The following is a 13,751-nucleotide window of genomic DNA, read 5'->3' on the forward strand; positions in this document are numbered from 1 at the left end:
AAAACAGCAAAGGCTGTTTGTCATGTTAAAGATAAAAAAAAATTATTGTTGCTTTACAGCCATCCCCCTCATATAGGGTGATTCTTTCAAATATAATGTTATGAAGGTATCACTATATATAATACCATAATAATATTGGTGTACATTGCTTGAATTAGGACTAGATTCTCCAACAGCATATTTCCACATGTATCTAGGCAGGGGAATTGTATACTGTCTGGATATGATGTCATGAATTTAAAATGTAATATAATACTAAATAAGTAATTCAATTTCTGACACCTTTCTAAAATGTCCTTCTGTTAAATCAAAACTTTGTTTTGGCCTCTTACCATTGCCATTTCTCCAAACTATTCCTTTCAGTTGCCCTCTCATCTGTTCTCCTGTTCTTTTTCCTTTGTTCATTTTAGTTCTAGTTGGTACTCCTGAATTTTGGTACTCCTGAATTTTGTAGTCACCACCCTATCAAAATCCCAGTTTTACAACACAGACCTTGGCCTTTGTTCCTGTCACTGTCAACCCCCAACTACTTCAGGGCTTCATTTTAATTATGCATGTATTTTCCGATCTTCAGAAGTCACGTCGCTCTCCCCCTTGCATTTTCAGGATGCTGTTTTATCCTGAGTTTAAAGTCTGCCTTGATCCCAAATCGAAAGATGGTTCTGTGCATACTTGTCACTTCCGATTTTTCTCCCCACGCCCATTCTCACTTCTCCCTCCTGGGTGTCTGTCCCCCTCATACAACCCCTTCACTGGAAGCTATTATGGAGTGCACTAGTGAGAGAAACCATGAGGCTGCTTCTTTGGTCAATTTCACAGTGAGTGTGGGTCAGTTTCATATCAAACAGTTGAGAGAACGCTGAAATAATCCCAGACAACCTATGCGGCTGTTTTTGGTCAGTTTCACAGCAAGTGTGGGCCAGTTTCCATCTTTGGCAGGATGGAACAGAGCTGGGCTGATTTGCTGCCCTCTCCTTATATGCATCCTTTTATAGGCATTAAAGCCTTTTTTGTTTGTTTGCGAATGTAAAACTACTGATGGGACGTTGAATGTGACAAATGACTATGCAAGTATTTTTATGTTCTTATTCATTGAGTTATGCAGAACACACAAACATTGCCATTCCCCTGACTCCACAACATTTTGTAACTTTCTCCAAATGAAACAGAAAAGTGACTTGTTCAGTAGGCAGCAGATTTTCTAAATGATAATGGGAGCAAGCAGTCTCTTTGGTCAGAGAACAGCTGTAACTCCTGATTATTCATCAAGTTTCATTGGGGACATTAGTTTTCAAATCACACTAATTTTTTAAAAAGTTACAACTGGCCACTCATCGCCTTATGTATTCCTGCAAAGTTCCTATGCAAAACTCTGATTAGTATTTAGTATTTATAGAACAGCATTACCTCCCTGTAGAATAATAGCTGTAGCTGGCAAATATCTGTTTTACAACTGTTAAGTCTTTGATTGAGTCAATCAAAGACATTCTGCATTTTAAATGAGCAGAAAGTGATAGGTGAAATCCCAGTAATTAAACAGTAGGAGGTAACAAATAGTCTATTTCAGAAGTGCATGATCAACAAGGGCGAAGGTTACCCTCTGTGTGTAATGTAGTATGTAAATAATAAGGCACCTGTTAAGGTCTGGGGAGCATCAGAAGTAGACTAGCCAACTTTGAGTTGGGAAATACCTGGAGATTTTGGAGGTGGAGCCTGGGAAGGGCAGGGTTTGGGAGGGGAGGGACCTCAGCAGAGTATATTGCCATACATTTTCTCAAGGGGAACGGATCTCTGTGTTCTGGAAATCAGTTGTAATTCTGGGAGATCTCCAGGCCTCACCTAGAATCATAGAATCATAGAGTATGGAAGGGGGCCATACGGGCCATCTAGCCCAAACCCCTGCTCAATGAAGGATCAGCTTAAAGCATCCCTGACAAGTGTTTGTCCAGCCACTTCTTGAAGACTGCCAGTGAAGGGGAGCTCACCACCTCCCTAGGCAGCCAATTCCACTGCTGAACAACTCTTACTGTATTTTTCCCCATAATATCCAACTGGTACCTTTCCACACATAAGTGAAACCCATTTTTGCAAGTCCTGTCTCCTGCTGCCAACATGAACAGCTCCCTGCCCTCCTCTCAGGCCTCTTCTTAGGCATTCTTAGGCTTTCGTAAGCTTTTCTTCCCTTCCATCACACTAGTCTTTCAAATACTTAAAGGGAGAAATCATGTTCCGCCCAACCTCCTCTTCTCCAGTCTGACCATTCCCAAGTTCTTCAGCCTTTGATCATCCTCGTTACTCTCTTCTGCATCCATTCCATTTTGTCCACATTCTTTTTGAACAGAGGCCTCTAGAACTGCATACAGTACTCCAGGTGTGGCCTGAGCAATGTGGTTTTCCCCTCCCATCCCTCACTGATAGCTGATGGGTGGATCTGGCCACCCTAGGTGTATAGCAGGGCTATGACATCTTGCATTTTGTATGTTATCCCTTGGTTTACACGCCAAGACTGCTTTAGCCTTTTTTTTGCTGCTGCCTCACACTGACTGTTCATAATAAGCTTACAGTCCGCCTGTACCCCAAGATCTTATTCATACACATTGCTACCCAGAAGTGTATCCCCCATCCAGTATATATGCTTCTCATTTTTGTTAGCCAGATGTAGAATTCTGCACTCGTCCTTGTCGAGTGTTCATATCTGCCCATTTCTCCAGTGTGTTTAGATCTCTTTGGATTCTATCTTTATCTTCTGGGTGTTTGCTACTCCTCCCAATTTGGTGTCATCTACAAATATAATGAGTAGTCCCTCCACTACCTCATTCAGATCATTTATAAAAATGTTGAAAAGTACCTGGCCCAGAACTGTGGCACCCCACTGGACACCTCCCTCCAATCAGATGGAATTCCATTGACAACTACTCTTTGAGTGCTGTTCTCCAACCAGTTCCTAATCCATCTAACTATCCTAGTCTGCAGTGCTCCAGCTTACCCATAAGAACAACATGGGAACACTGTCAAAGGTTTTACTGAAATCCTGGTAAACAATGTTAATGGATTTTCTACGATCCAGTAGCTTGCCACTCAATCAAAGAAATAAATGAGGTTGGTCCAGCAGGACCTACTGGGGACAAATTCATGATGACTTCCCCAGATCATCAAGTTGACCTTCGGGTGCTGGCAGATTGACCCCTTTAAAATCTGCTCCAATATCTTTCCTGAGACAGAGGTCAGACTGACTGGCCTGTAGTTTCTTGGGTCATCCTTTCTCCCTTTTTTGAAGATTGGGATAACGATTTAGAAAGTTCTTTGAGCACTCTCAGGTGCACACCATCTGACCTGGGAGATTTGTACTCATCCAAGGCAGCCAGGTGCCTCTCAACAGCCTCTCTGTCCATGTCAACCAGCAGCCTGGATGCCACGAGTTTCAGAGGCCCATTCCCAGCTGGAGATGCCAGGGAGACTGGAAGCATATGGTTGCTGAGAATGTCTTTTCTGTGTTGTTAAAAAATACTACCCAGTGTGCTCTCTATCAATACTCCTTTTTATAATGTCAGGTTGCAGAGCACTGTAGCCTTGGCAAAACTTTCACTAACGTGGCTCACTTTTATTTCATTCCTGTTAAATGAGAACTTGTCTTTCTAGTCAAGCACTGCTTTGACATCGATTATATCTGCTCCTAAACTCCTAGTCTCTGCTGTAGCAATTCTGCCAGTGGCACTTGGGGTGCTGCAGCTAGAGAGTTTCCTGTGGAGTAACTTAAATGTTAATTTATATAGATGTCAGTAAACTTGTTTTCCTGTCACCTCAGGAGGGCTACTGTTTGCATATTATTTGATAGATTTATAGTAAAGCAATGCAAATCTAAAGAACTGTATTTCTTCATGTTTTATTGATCAGGAGAGGGCAGAGTTGTTTTTGACAGCATTTGAATTTTGATTAGCTATATAATGTGTTTGTTTCAAAGTTTCTTTTGTGTATAGACTGCAACCACTTGAGATAGGCCGTCATATGTGCCTTCATCTTTTGCACCCTGTGGAAAATTTTATTATAGGTCAGGCATGAGCAGTCATTACAAATGGCAAAGTGCGAAGAAAGCAAATAGTAATCTTAGGGTTAAAAAAAAATGAATCACTGAATCAGAGGAGGGGGGAAAAACCCAGATTTTTCCCCCAGGATATCCTGGGGACTTTGTAACATCTAATCTTCAGTTTCCCACTCCATGAATGGGGGTGGGGGAGGGAGGAGGAGCTGTCAAGAACTAACAGTGGTTCTAAAGCAAGATGCTGCTTCTAGGCCACCAATGAGCTCTTGTTAAAAGGAAGACGCTTCAGGGTAGCCAGCCAGCGAGAAACACAGAAGCCGCTTGGACAACGGTAGGCCAGAGCAGGCCATGTGGCAAGGCCTAATTCCTGTAAAAGCTTCCTGTTGGCAGGGGCAGACTGGCCCTTGAACGTAGTAGGAAAGTTCCCTGTGGGCCACTGTCCTTGGGTGGGAGGGGGCTAGAGTCAGGTGCAAGCTGAGCCAGTTGGCCTAGTGGTGCTGGCAGTGTAACCTCCCAGTTTCCCCCTGCATGTTGGCCTGTCATTTGTTCCTTGCCTGTGTAGCACATCTGCCACACTTCACTTCTGGCTTGCTTTATTTTACCTCTGCTTTTTTTCAGTCTCAGGAACTTATTTTTCAGAACTGGCATGAGCATTACCTGTTATAGCTAATGCTATATCTAATGTTATATCTAATTTACACAGTGGATTTTTTCACTTAGAGAGTAAGTGGCTTTAGAGAAGCTGTTCTCTCTCCATTTCAGCTCCCTATCTACGGTAATGGGGATCTTACAACTGACCTGCCATTAAGGGCTGCTGAAAGGATTACAACAAATAGCATATGTGAAGTACTTTGAACACTTCAATGTGTTACATAAATTCTATGTATTATTATGAAGTGGCATCTCAGAACAGATATAACTGCATCTGTCCCCTTTTCCACGGACAAACATGTTCTAGGACTAATGCATCTCAGTGTTCAACAGGCATCTGAAATTACTTCCCCCCTCTATAAATAGTGCTAGCCTTGTACTAATTTTAATGTTTTTTAAACAACTGCACATGCATGTATCCCTTCTCTTGTTTAAAACACACACCAAAAAAGGTGTTTTCAGGATGGTTTTAAATGTGCATAGTTTTGTGTTCAAAACCCTGAATTGGCGATTATGCATACGATAAGAGTAGCCATGCTGAATCAGACCAATAGTCATCGTGTTTTTAACAGTCCTCCATTATTACAACATTGTTTCCTTTAGCAGCCCCTCGGATTTCTTCCTCTACCCTTAGATCATCCTCAGAGCTTTAGTGTGTGTGTGTGTGGGGGGGGGGTGGGGACGACGACAGTAAGCTCTGAACAGTAAGTTCATCTTCATGGCTTCTGTGCAGTCCCACATGAAACTGTGCAAGGGCACAGGCCAGCCACGGAAGATGAGATGTGGGTGAGAGCCTCTTCCCTGCCCCCTCCTAAAAGACCGGCTAAGCGGCCCCAGTCATCTGAAACCTAGTCGGGAAGCGGGCCAAAAAAGAAGCAAAAACCATCATCTCCCCGGGCTTCACCCAAGCCGCGATGGGAACAATCGCCCTCCCCTATGCCTCCTCACAGAGCCGGACAGGAACCGAAGCGCAGAGACAGCGCCAGACAGAGCCCCAATCAACCTACCCTAGTAAGGGAGGCTTCAAGGTCTCCGGCGGAAAAATGCTGTGAATTAGGGCCGAAAGACCACCCTAGGCTTTCTCCCTGACATCGCGACCCCTCCCCTCGGAGGCTTCCGTCCCGAGACTGAGGCAGATCGCCCGGCAGGAGGACTCCAATATCGATTCTCTCACCACGACGTCGGGGAGCGGCGAGGTCAAGAAGTTCCTCCCGGCACTGATCACCCTCTGAGAGCATCGCTCGGTGGCCAAGAACACCCTTGCTGTTGTGGAGGAGTAGATCGCCCAGATCTTCAGAAGATGACGTCATCGAGCTACCGCCTACTCCCCCCTCCCATCACAGGGAGTCTGCGCAATCGGCTAGCTGCTCTTACAGCCCTAGAGGAAGGAGCCCAGCAGCTCATTATTATCGGGGTTGTTCCTGCTGCTACCGCAAACGATCTCCTTCCCCTCGGAGGGACCTGCCCTCCTCCAGGGATTGTCATCACTCCCATAATTACCATAAGGAGCATAGTTCGGGGGCTGAAGCCCTGAAATCGAAGAGCAGTTCCTAGGGGCATCACAACCCATCGACGTTGAAGGAGCCCTCTGATCGACATTGAGATCACGATCGGGTATTGCCGAGACATCACTCCCGCACTCCATGCAGCACAGAGTCAGAGCAAGAAATAGTGCTGGACTCTGACGCTGACTCTGATGCATCTCTGCCTGATGAGATTATACAGGAGGCTAAAGCAGCATCACTTCCAGAAAGCGTGAGATCATTTGTGGATCAGATTCTCCGTATGGCTAAAGCATTGAATCTGGACTATGGAGTGAATGACTCAGAGCCTGTTGATGCAGTGTCTGATATTTTAAGTAAATCTGATGGGGGTCCAGTGGCCCTGCCTATGGTACAAAGTATACTTGATATAATTCAGTCTAATTGGCTGAAACCAGCTTCTACTCCAGCGTCTACACACAAGTCAGACTCCCTCTATAGAATTAAGCGTGAGGGTTGTGAATTTTTAGCTCAGCACCCAGTGGCAAATTCAATGATTGTCGAAGCCCTGCCAGGGCAGTTTAGATCTACCAGCCACTCTTCCCCATAGGATAAGAAAGGTCGAAAATTGGACCTGGTGGGGTGCAAACTCTGCTATGTCCTTAGCTCTCAAAATTTGCAATTTTCTTGCCGTCATGGGACGGTATCAATTCTACTTGTGGGACAAGATGTCTCCATATGTGGAGCTTTTGGAATCTGACAAAAGAACCTTGGCCAGGATTATCCAGGCGGAGGGCCTTAGTCTTGGTCGCCATCAGTTAACGGCGTCTAGACATTTAGCTGATGTCTCCAGTAAAGCAATGGCTACTTCAGTAGCCCTCAGACGCCATTCTTGGCTCAAAGCCTCTGCGTTGCCGCATGACACTAGACTCCGCATCGACGACCTCCCTTTCGAGGGAGGTAACCTTTTTAGTGACCAGACAGATGTCTTTTTAGACAGGTTAAGGAAGACCAAATCCAGCTCAAAATCTCTGGGCATCACTCCAACTTCATCTTCCTATAAGCCAAGGTATTTCCCCAAACAGGGGCAATCTTTTCAGAGTCCGTACAGGTACCAGGGTCAACAACAACAGACCCATTCACAGTACCAGCCACCTTATCAGGCTCCACAACATGATAGAAGATTCCAACCCAGTTCCAAACCCAGAAGGGGTGGGCATGGTTCCCCGGCTAGGAACAAAGGGAAGTCTAATTGACTAGGAGTCACTTCATGTTTTGGGGACAGATTGTTTCCATTTTGGCCACGTTGGCATGAAATCTCCTCTGACCCATGGGTTTTATCGATAATAAAGTATGGTTATTTCCTGGAGTTCAAACATTGGCCTCCATGTGTCGCTCCTGTCAATGTTCCCTTAACATCTCGACACCTTCTAATGCAGGAGGTACATGGGCTTGTACTCAAAGGTGCTATTTCCGAGCTTCTCTCAGATGCTGACCTACCAGGTTATTTCTCCAGATACTTCTTAATTGATTGGAAGGATGGAGGAAAGAGACCGATATTGGATCTTAGAGAGCTGAATAAATTCTTACATGGCCGCAAGTTTCGGATGATTTCTGTACAAGAAATTCTTCCTTTATTGGATGTTGACATGTGGTTTGCGGTCCTGGATTTAAAGGATGCATATTTTCACATCTCAATCCACAAAACCTGTAGGAAATTTCTCAGATTTCAAGTGGCGGACAAATGCTACGAATTTAATGTTTTGCCTTTTGGTTTGCTACTACTCCCTGGGTATTTTCTAAATGTATGGCGCCCGTGGTAGCCTACCTCACACTTCATGGTTGTACCCTGTACCCATATCTAGATGACTGGTTATTCGTGGTGGACTCATTAGCTGCCCTGTCGACCAATCTGTCCTTCGCTGTTAACACACTACAAAGCGTAGGATTGGTGATCAGTTATTCTAAATCCCTCATGGAACCATCACAGAAGGTTGAGTTTATTGGGGTAGTATTGGACTCCATAGCTGGTAAAGGGTTCCTGCCTCTAAAACGCATTAGAGCCATTCAAACCATGATTAAACTTTTCCAGCACAACAGATTCCAGAGGGCTATTTCAATTCAGAGTCTGCTAGGGCTGATGTCCTCAACCACCGCAGTCATCTCTATGGCACGTTTCCATATGAGGACACTTCAAAATAGGTTCCTCAGGAACTTTGACTCACGGATACACACTAAATATAAAAGGTTTTCTATCCCGAGAGTGGTTGTCCGATCATTGATCTGGTGGGAATCTGAGTCTAACTTGTCACAAGGGGTGTCCTTCTTCTGCCCCGTCCCAGAGGTGTACCTTAGCACGGATGCTTCGCTTGGGGGATGGGGAGCCTACTGCGAGGGCAAATCGGCCCAGGGGCGTTGGTCTCCATCGGAGGCTCGCATGCACATTAATTTCCTAGAGTTAAGGGCTATAAGACTTGCTCTCTATTCTTTTTCAGATGTGGTTACAGGACATGTAGTCCAAGTGGCAACGGACAATATGGTGGCAAAGTTCTGTGTTGCCAAACAAGGGGGCACAGGTTCTATAGCTCTGTGCAAGGAAGCGATGAGGCTATGGGAATGGGCCGCTCACCACAACCCTCCAACCAATTCAATTGCAGGTCAAGACAATGTGGTGGCAGACGTGCTCAGCAGGTTCCCTATCAGTCATCACGAGTGGGCCCTCAATCCGACGTATCTCACTCCTCTTTTCACACTGTGGGGTGTACCTGAGACAGACCTGTTTGCCACGCCCGCCAATGCTGTGTGTGCAACGTTCTGCTCCAGAGCAGGCATCAGGGAACGGTCCAGAGAGTACGCATTCCAGTTAACATGGACAGGGATATTTGCTTACATGTTTCCCCCCCTTCCCCCTGTAGTGCAGGGTCGTCACCAAAATCAGGGCAGAAAATGCCAACTGCATTTTGATTGCCCCATTCTGGGCGAGGCGCCCTTGGTTTGCAACCCTGATGACCCTGGCCAAGGGGAACGTCTTAGCCCTCCCTCTGGCAGACGACTTGTTAGTGAACGGGCCATTCAGGCACCATGATGTGCACTCCCTACAGCTCTCGGCGTGGAGGATACAATGGTAACTCACTGGCCGACTAGGGTTTCAGATATCTTACTGTTTTCTCGGAAACCCTCCACCAGAGCGTCATATATGTCCAAATGGAACAGATTTGTGTCATGGGCTCTAGATAGGAATCTAATACCTGAGACTTGTCTGTTACCCTCTGTTTTAGAATTCTTGTTAAGTTTGAAGGATCTGGGATTGTCTAATTCTTCCATTAAAGTTTATTTGGCTGCAATCTCAGCCTTCCATGCAGGAGTTGGTTCTAAGTCACTTTTTTCAAACTCTTACTGTAAAAAGTTTCTCAAAGGTTTGAACAATGTTTATCCTCCAGTTACACTTCCTGTCCCTCAGTGGAGTCTGTCTGTAGTACTCACACAATTAATGAAATCTCCATTTGAGCCCATGGCTACCAATGACCTAGCGTTGCTCTCCTATAAGACTGCGTTCTTGGTGGCCATCACATCTGCCAGAAAAGTCAGTGACATTTCTGCATTGCGTTGGGATGAACCATTCACCAAATTCCATAAGGAAAAGGTGGTCTTACACCCAGCTATGACTTTCCTACCTATCTGCTTTTCATATGAATCAAGACATTGTACTCCCAGTGTTTTTCCCTCACCCGGAATCCTCGGCTGAGAAATCTCTACACACATTAGATGTTAGAAGAGCATTATTGTTTTATTTAAGCAGGACTGCAGATTTTAGAGTTCAAAATAATCTGTTTGTCTCTTTTCGGGGTGTTAATAAGGGCAAAGGGGTGTCTTCTCAATCCCTCTCTAGGTGGATTTCCACAGCGATTAAGCTGGCTTATGGCAAGACCAAGTTAGACTGTCCGCTGCAGGTTACAGCACATTCCACCAGGTTGCAGGCTGCGTCTGCTGCATTCCAGTCCAGAGTCAGCCTGCAGGAGATTTGCCGAGCTCCGATGTGGTCCACGCCATCGACATTTTTGAAACATTATGCGATGGATGTGGATTCCGGAAAGGACGCAGCTGTTGGAAAGGCGGTGTTGCAGTCGCTCTTTCGCTGAAGGAGTCTCACACCCGTCTCCATGCGGTAAATGAGCTTGCTAAACTCCCATGTGGGACTGCACAGAAGCCACGAAGATGAAAAACAGTGTTGCACTTGCCTGTAACTGTTGTTCATCGAGTGGTCTTCTGTGAAGGCACACATTCCTCCCGCCGACCCCGCCGTGGGACTAGCATTGCGTTGTTGGTCTCCGTGGTGGCAGGTGGGAGAACTGAGGGAGAAGCGCCCCCTCCCCCTTGATCAGGTGACTGGGCGGGAAAATGACAGCCCTGAGCCAGAGGGTGTGTGTGTGCTCCTATAGATATCCAGCTGAAACTAAAGCTAGAAAAATCTTCCATGGCTTGCCTGTGCCCTTGCACAGTCCCATGTGTGCCTGCACAGAAGACCACTCAATGAACAACAGTTACAGGTAAGTGCAACACTGTTTTTATGTTCCCAGTCTGGTATTTCTAGCCAGTCTTATGCTGCCAGACATCCCATCCACTGAGCTTCTTTAAAACATCTGAGTAAATGCCATACAGATACAGTGACTTGTTAATATGTCTATTAGTTCTACAAACTTTCTTTCATCACCCTTGTTCTATATTATGCCTCAAAAAATTGTACCTTTATTCTCTCAAATAATGCTGCAGGGCATAAAACTGTGACGAAGGATTCAAAATAGTGTTGGAAAAATGGAGGTGTGGGGAAGATCACTATTAACCAATGCTTTTATTATTACAATGGGAAATTCTGGGGTTACACCTGCTTACAAATCTCTCACTTCAGTACAGAAACTTATTGTCTAATAACAGATAGGCAGTGTGTGTGGTTATTATGTAGCTAGGGAAAAACTTTCTGCACATGCCAAGAGTTCTCTCTTCAGTCCTGGCATTCAGAGCAATGATTATCCTTGAGCTAGATATAGTGGGGAGACTTAGAATCATAGAATCATAGAGTTGGAAGGGACCACCAGGGCCATCAAGTCCAACCTCCTGCACAATGCAGGAAATTCACAACTACCTCCCCCCTCCACACCCCTCGTGACCAGAAGATGGCCAAGATGCCCTCCCTCTCATCATCTGCCTAAGGTCACAGAATCAGCATTCTAACAGATGGCCATCTAACCTCTTCTTAAAAACCTCCAGGGAAGGAGAGCTTACCACCTCCTCAGGAAGCCTGTTCCACCGAGGAACCGCTGAAACAGGCTTAAGACTACCTAGATATTATGCTACCTCAGCCCTTTGCCCATCTGCCTCACTATTATGCCAGTTCAGTCTTCTAGCCCAAATCCCAGATTTGAACTTGAAATAAGGGAAGCAGCCATAAAGGAAGTAATTATTTGGTGAGTAACAGGCATCTGCATATGCTTTCACACATTCTTTTACCCAGGTAACTTGTGGCAAGGTGGCTTGCCATGAATATTTAGAAGTTTGAACCAGATTGAGCCAGTATGGTGTAGTAGTTAAGAGTATTGGACTAGTATCTGGGAGACCAAGGTTCGAATCCCCACTCATGCTATGGAAGGTTGCTGGGTGACCTTGGGCTAGTCATACTCTTTCAGCCTAACTTACCTCACAGAGTTGCTGTGAGGATAAAGCAAAGGAAAGAAGAATGATGTAAGCCATTTTGGGTCCCCAAAGGAAGTAAAAAACGAAGGAGGGAAAGGGCAATGGAAAGAAGGATATAGAAGATACTGAATTTAGTCTGTATGGGATTAACTGTATCAGGATTAGAGTCCCAGAGCCATTTTGCAGCTTTCTCTCCCTGGAATTAAAAGGGAAAATTTACATGCAATCCCCTCCCCCAATCTCCATAAGGTAAAGAGCCAGAAAAAATTAAAATTGGAAATTTAGAAAAATTGCAGAGTTTATTTCTAAGAAGCAATTGCCCCCAAATGCCCCGCTGTAACGATGGTCCTGGTTATGATGCAGTGAATCTTAAAATACTCTATTTTTAGATCTGTAACTAGAAATTAGTCCTTTGGATATGCATCATGAGTAGTATCACACATACAAAAATGCTGTAATTGGTGTGGGAGGTGCTATCCTCCCATCCTTCCTGAATGCACTGAAACATCCTAATTGTGGGAACTAGGTACTGTATAACTAGCACCTGGTAACATAACAGATCTTTCTCTAATAAAGAAAAAGGAATTTATTTTAAAAAATCACTGCCAAGTTTTTAGGATGATTGATATTCAATGGCAAAAGTTACTTCCTCTAATAATGGAATGGAAGAAAATACACTAATAGGATTGCTTAAAACACAGCAATCATTCATCATGTATTTACATGTCATGGGGCATGATCCAGTGAAAGTTATGCACTTTGGCTTATATCCTGCTCTCCTACTGCAAGCAGAGGAGCTGACTGTTTACAGTGAACAGTTCAGGCTTGCTCATAAGTTTGCTTTTTGTGCAATGCTTTCTATGCGGCGCACATTCACTCTTCCACCCATCGTTGTCATCTTATTGCACTCTGCTGCCAATTCATTAATTGAAGGACAAAAAAACAGTCATATAGAAATATGTGTATGTCTTTAAAAAACTCTGATGCAATTTGTTGTTTGCCTGTATCTGTCTGATCAGTGTTAATGACTTCTGATCTGTCTGGATCTGCAGCAATTTTTAGATGCACATTCTCCCTGCCCCCTGGTTGGCAGTTGTTGTTTTCCACACTGGCATCATGTAATTACCTAACCCAACCATCCAGGACCCTGTGAGAAAATGGATTTGTGCACAGGCACAAAAATGGTATCAACGTGCAAGGAAATGGAGCTCTACCACTGCAGCTACTGTGAGGCTGCAAAGCTGCTCAGGATGGTGCATGAGCTGGGCATCAAAGGTGAGATGAGCTGATCTGAGGCTCAGCTCATGAATGATTGCAGCTGATGGAAAAATGTATGTTCACCTGTGGAACGTATTCACCGTTAATTTCCCAGATACTTTTGGATACTGGTGACTTCAGTGGGAGAGATTTAAAATGTGCTTTAAGTTAAAGAGCTTGAGAGGGATAATGGACATATAGAAAAGAAATCATACCTGGAAGTATGAAAGTTGCCAAGGTTCTCTACTGGCTGCTGGGAAGAAAAGAGAAGTGTGATAAAGCAGGATGGAGATAAGCAGGATGGTTATTAATGAGCTGGATTCTTATTAAATCTGCAGATTATACTAAATTGGGAGGGGTAGCAAATATGGTAGAAGACAGAGCCAGGATACAAGATGATCTTGTCAGGTTGGAGAACTGGGATAAAACTAATAAAATGCACTTCAACAAAGATAAAGTTCTGCATTTAAGTAGGGAAAATCAAATGCATAATTATAAGATGGGGGAGACTTGTCTAAGCAGTAGTGTGTGCGAAAAGGATTTTGGAGTCTTAGTAGACCAAACAGTTAGCAGTGTGATGCGGTAGCTAAAACGGCAAATGCAATCTTGGGCTGTATCAACGGAAGTATAGTGTC

General features: G+C 44.6%; 1 protein-coding gene across 2 annotated transcripts in view; it reads left to right on the top strand.

The window, feature by feature from the left end:
- Positions 1–13,751, top strand: part of BEND5 (BEN domain containing 5) — a 1,050,378-nt gene that overhangs the window by 235,755 nt on the left and 800,872 nt on the right. The window lies entirely within an intron of this gene.

Source organism: Euleptes europaea, chromosome 2, assembly GCF_029931775.1.
Source record: "Euleptes europaea isolate rEulEur1 chromosome 2, rEulEur1.hap1, whole genome shotgun sequence".
NCBI classification, from domain to species: Eukaryota; Metazoa; Chordata; class Lepidosauria; order Squamata; family Sphaerodactylidae; genus Euleptes; species Euleptes europaea.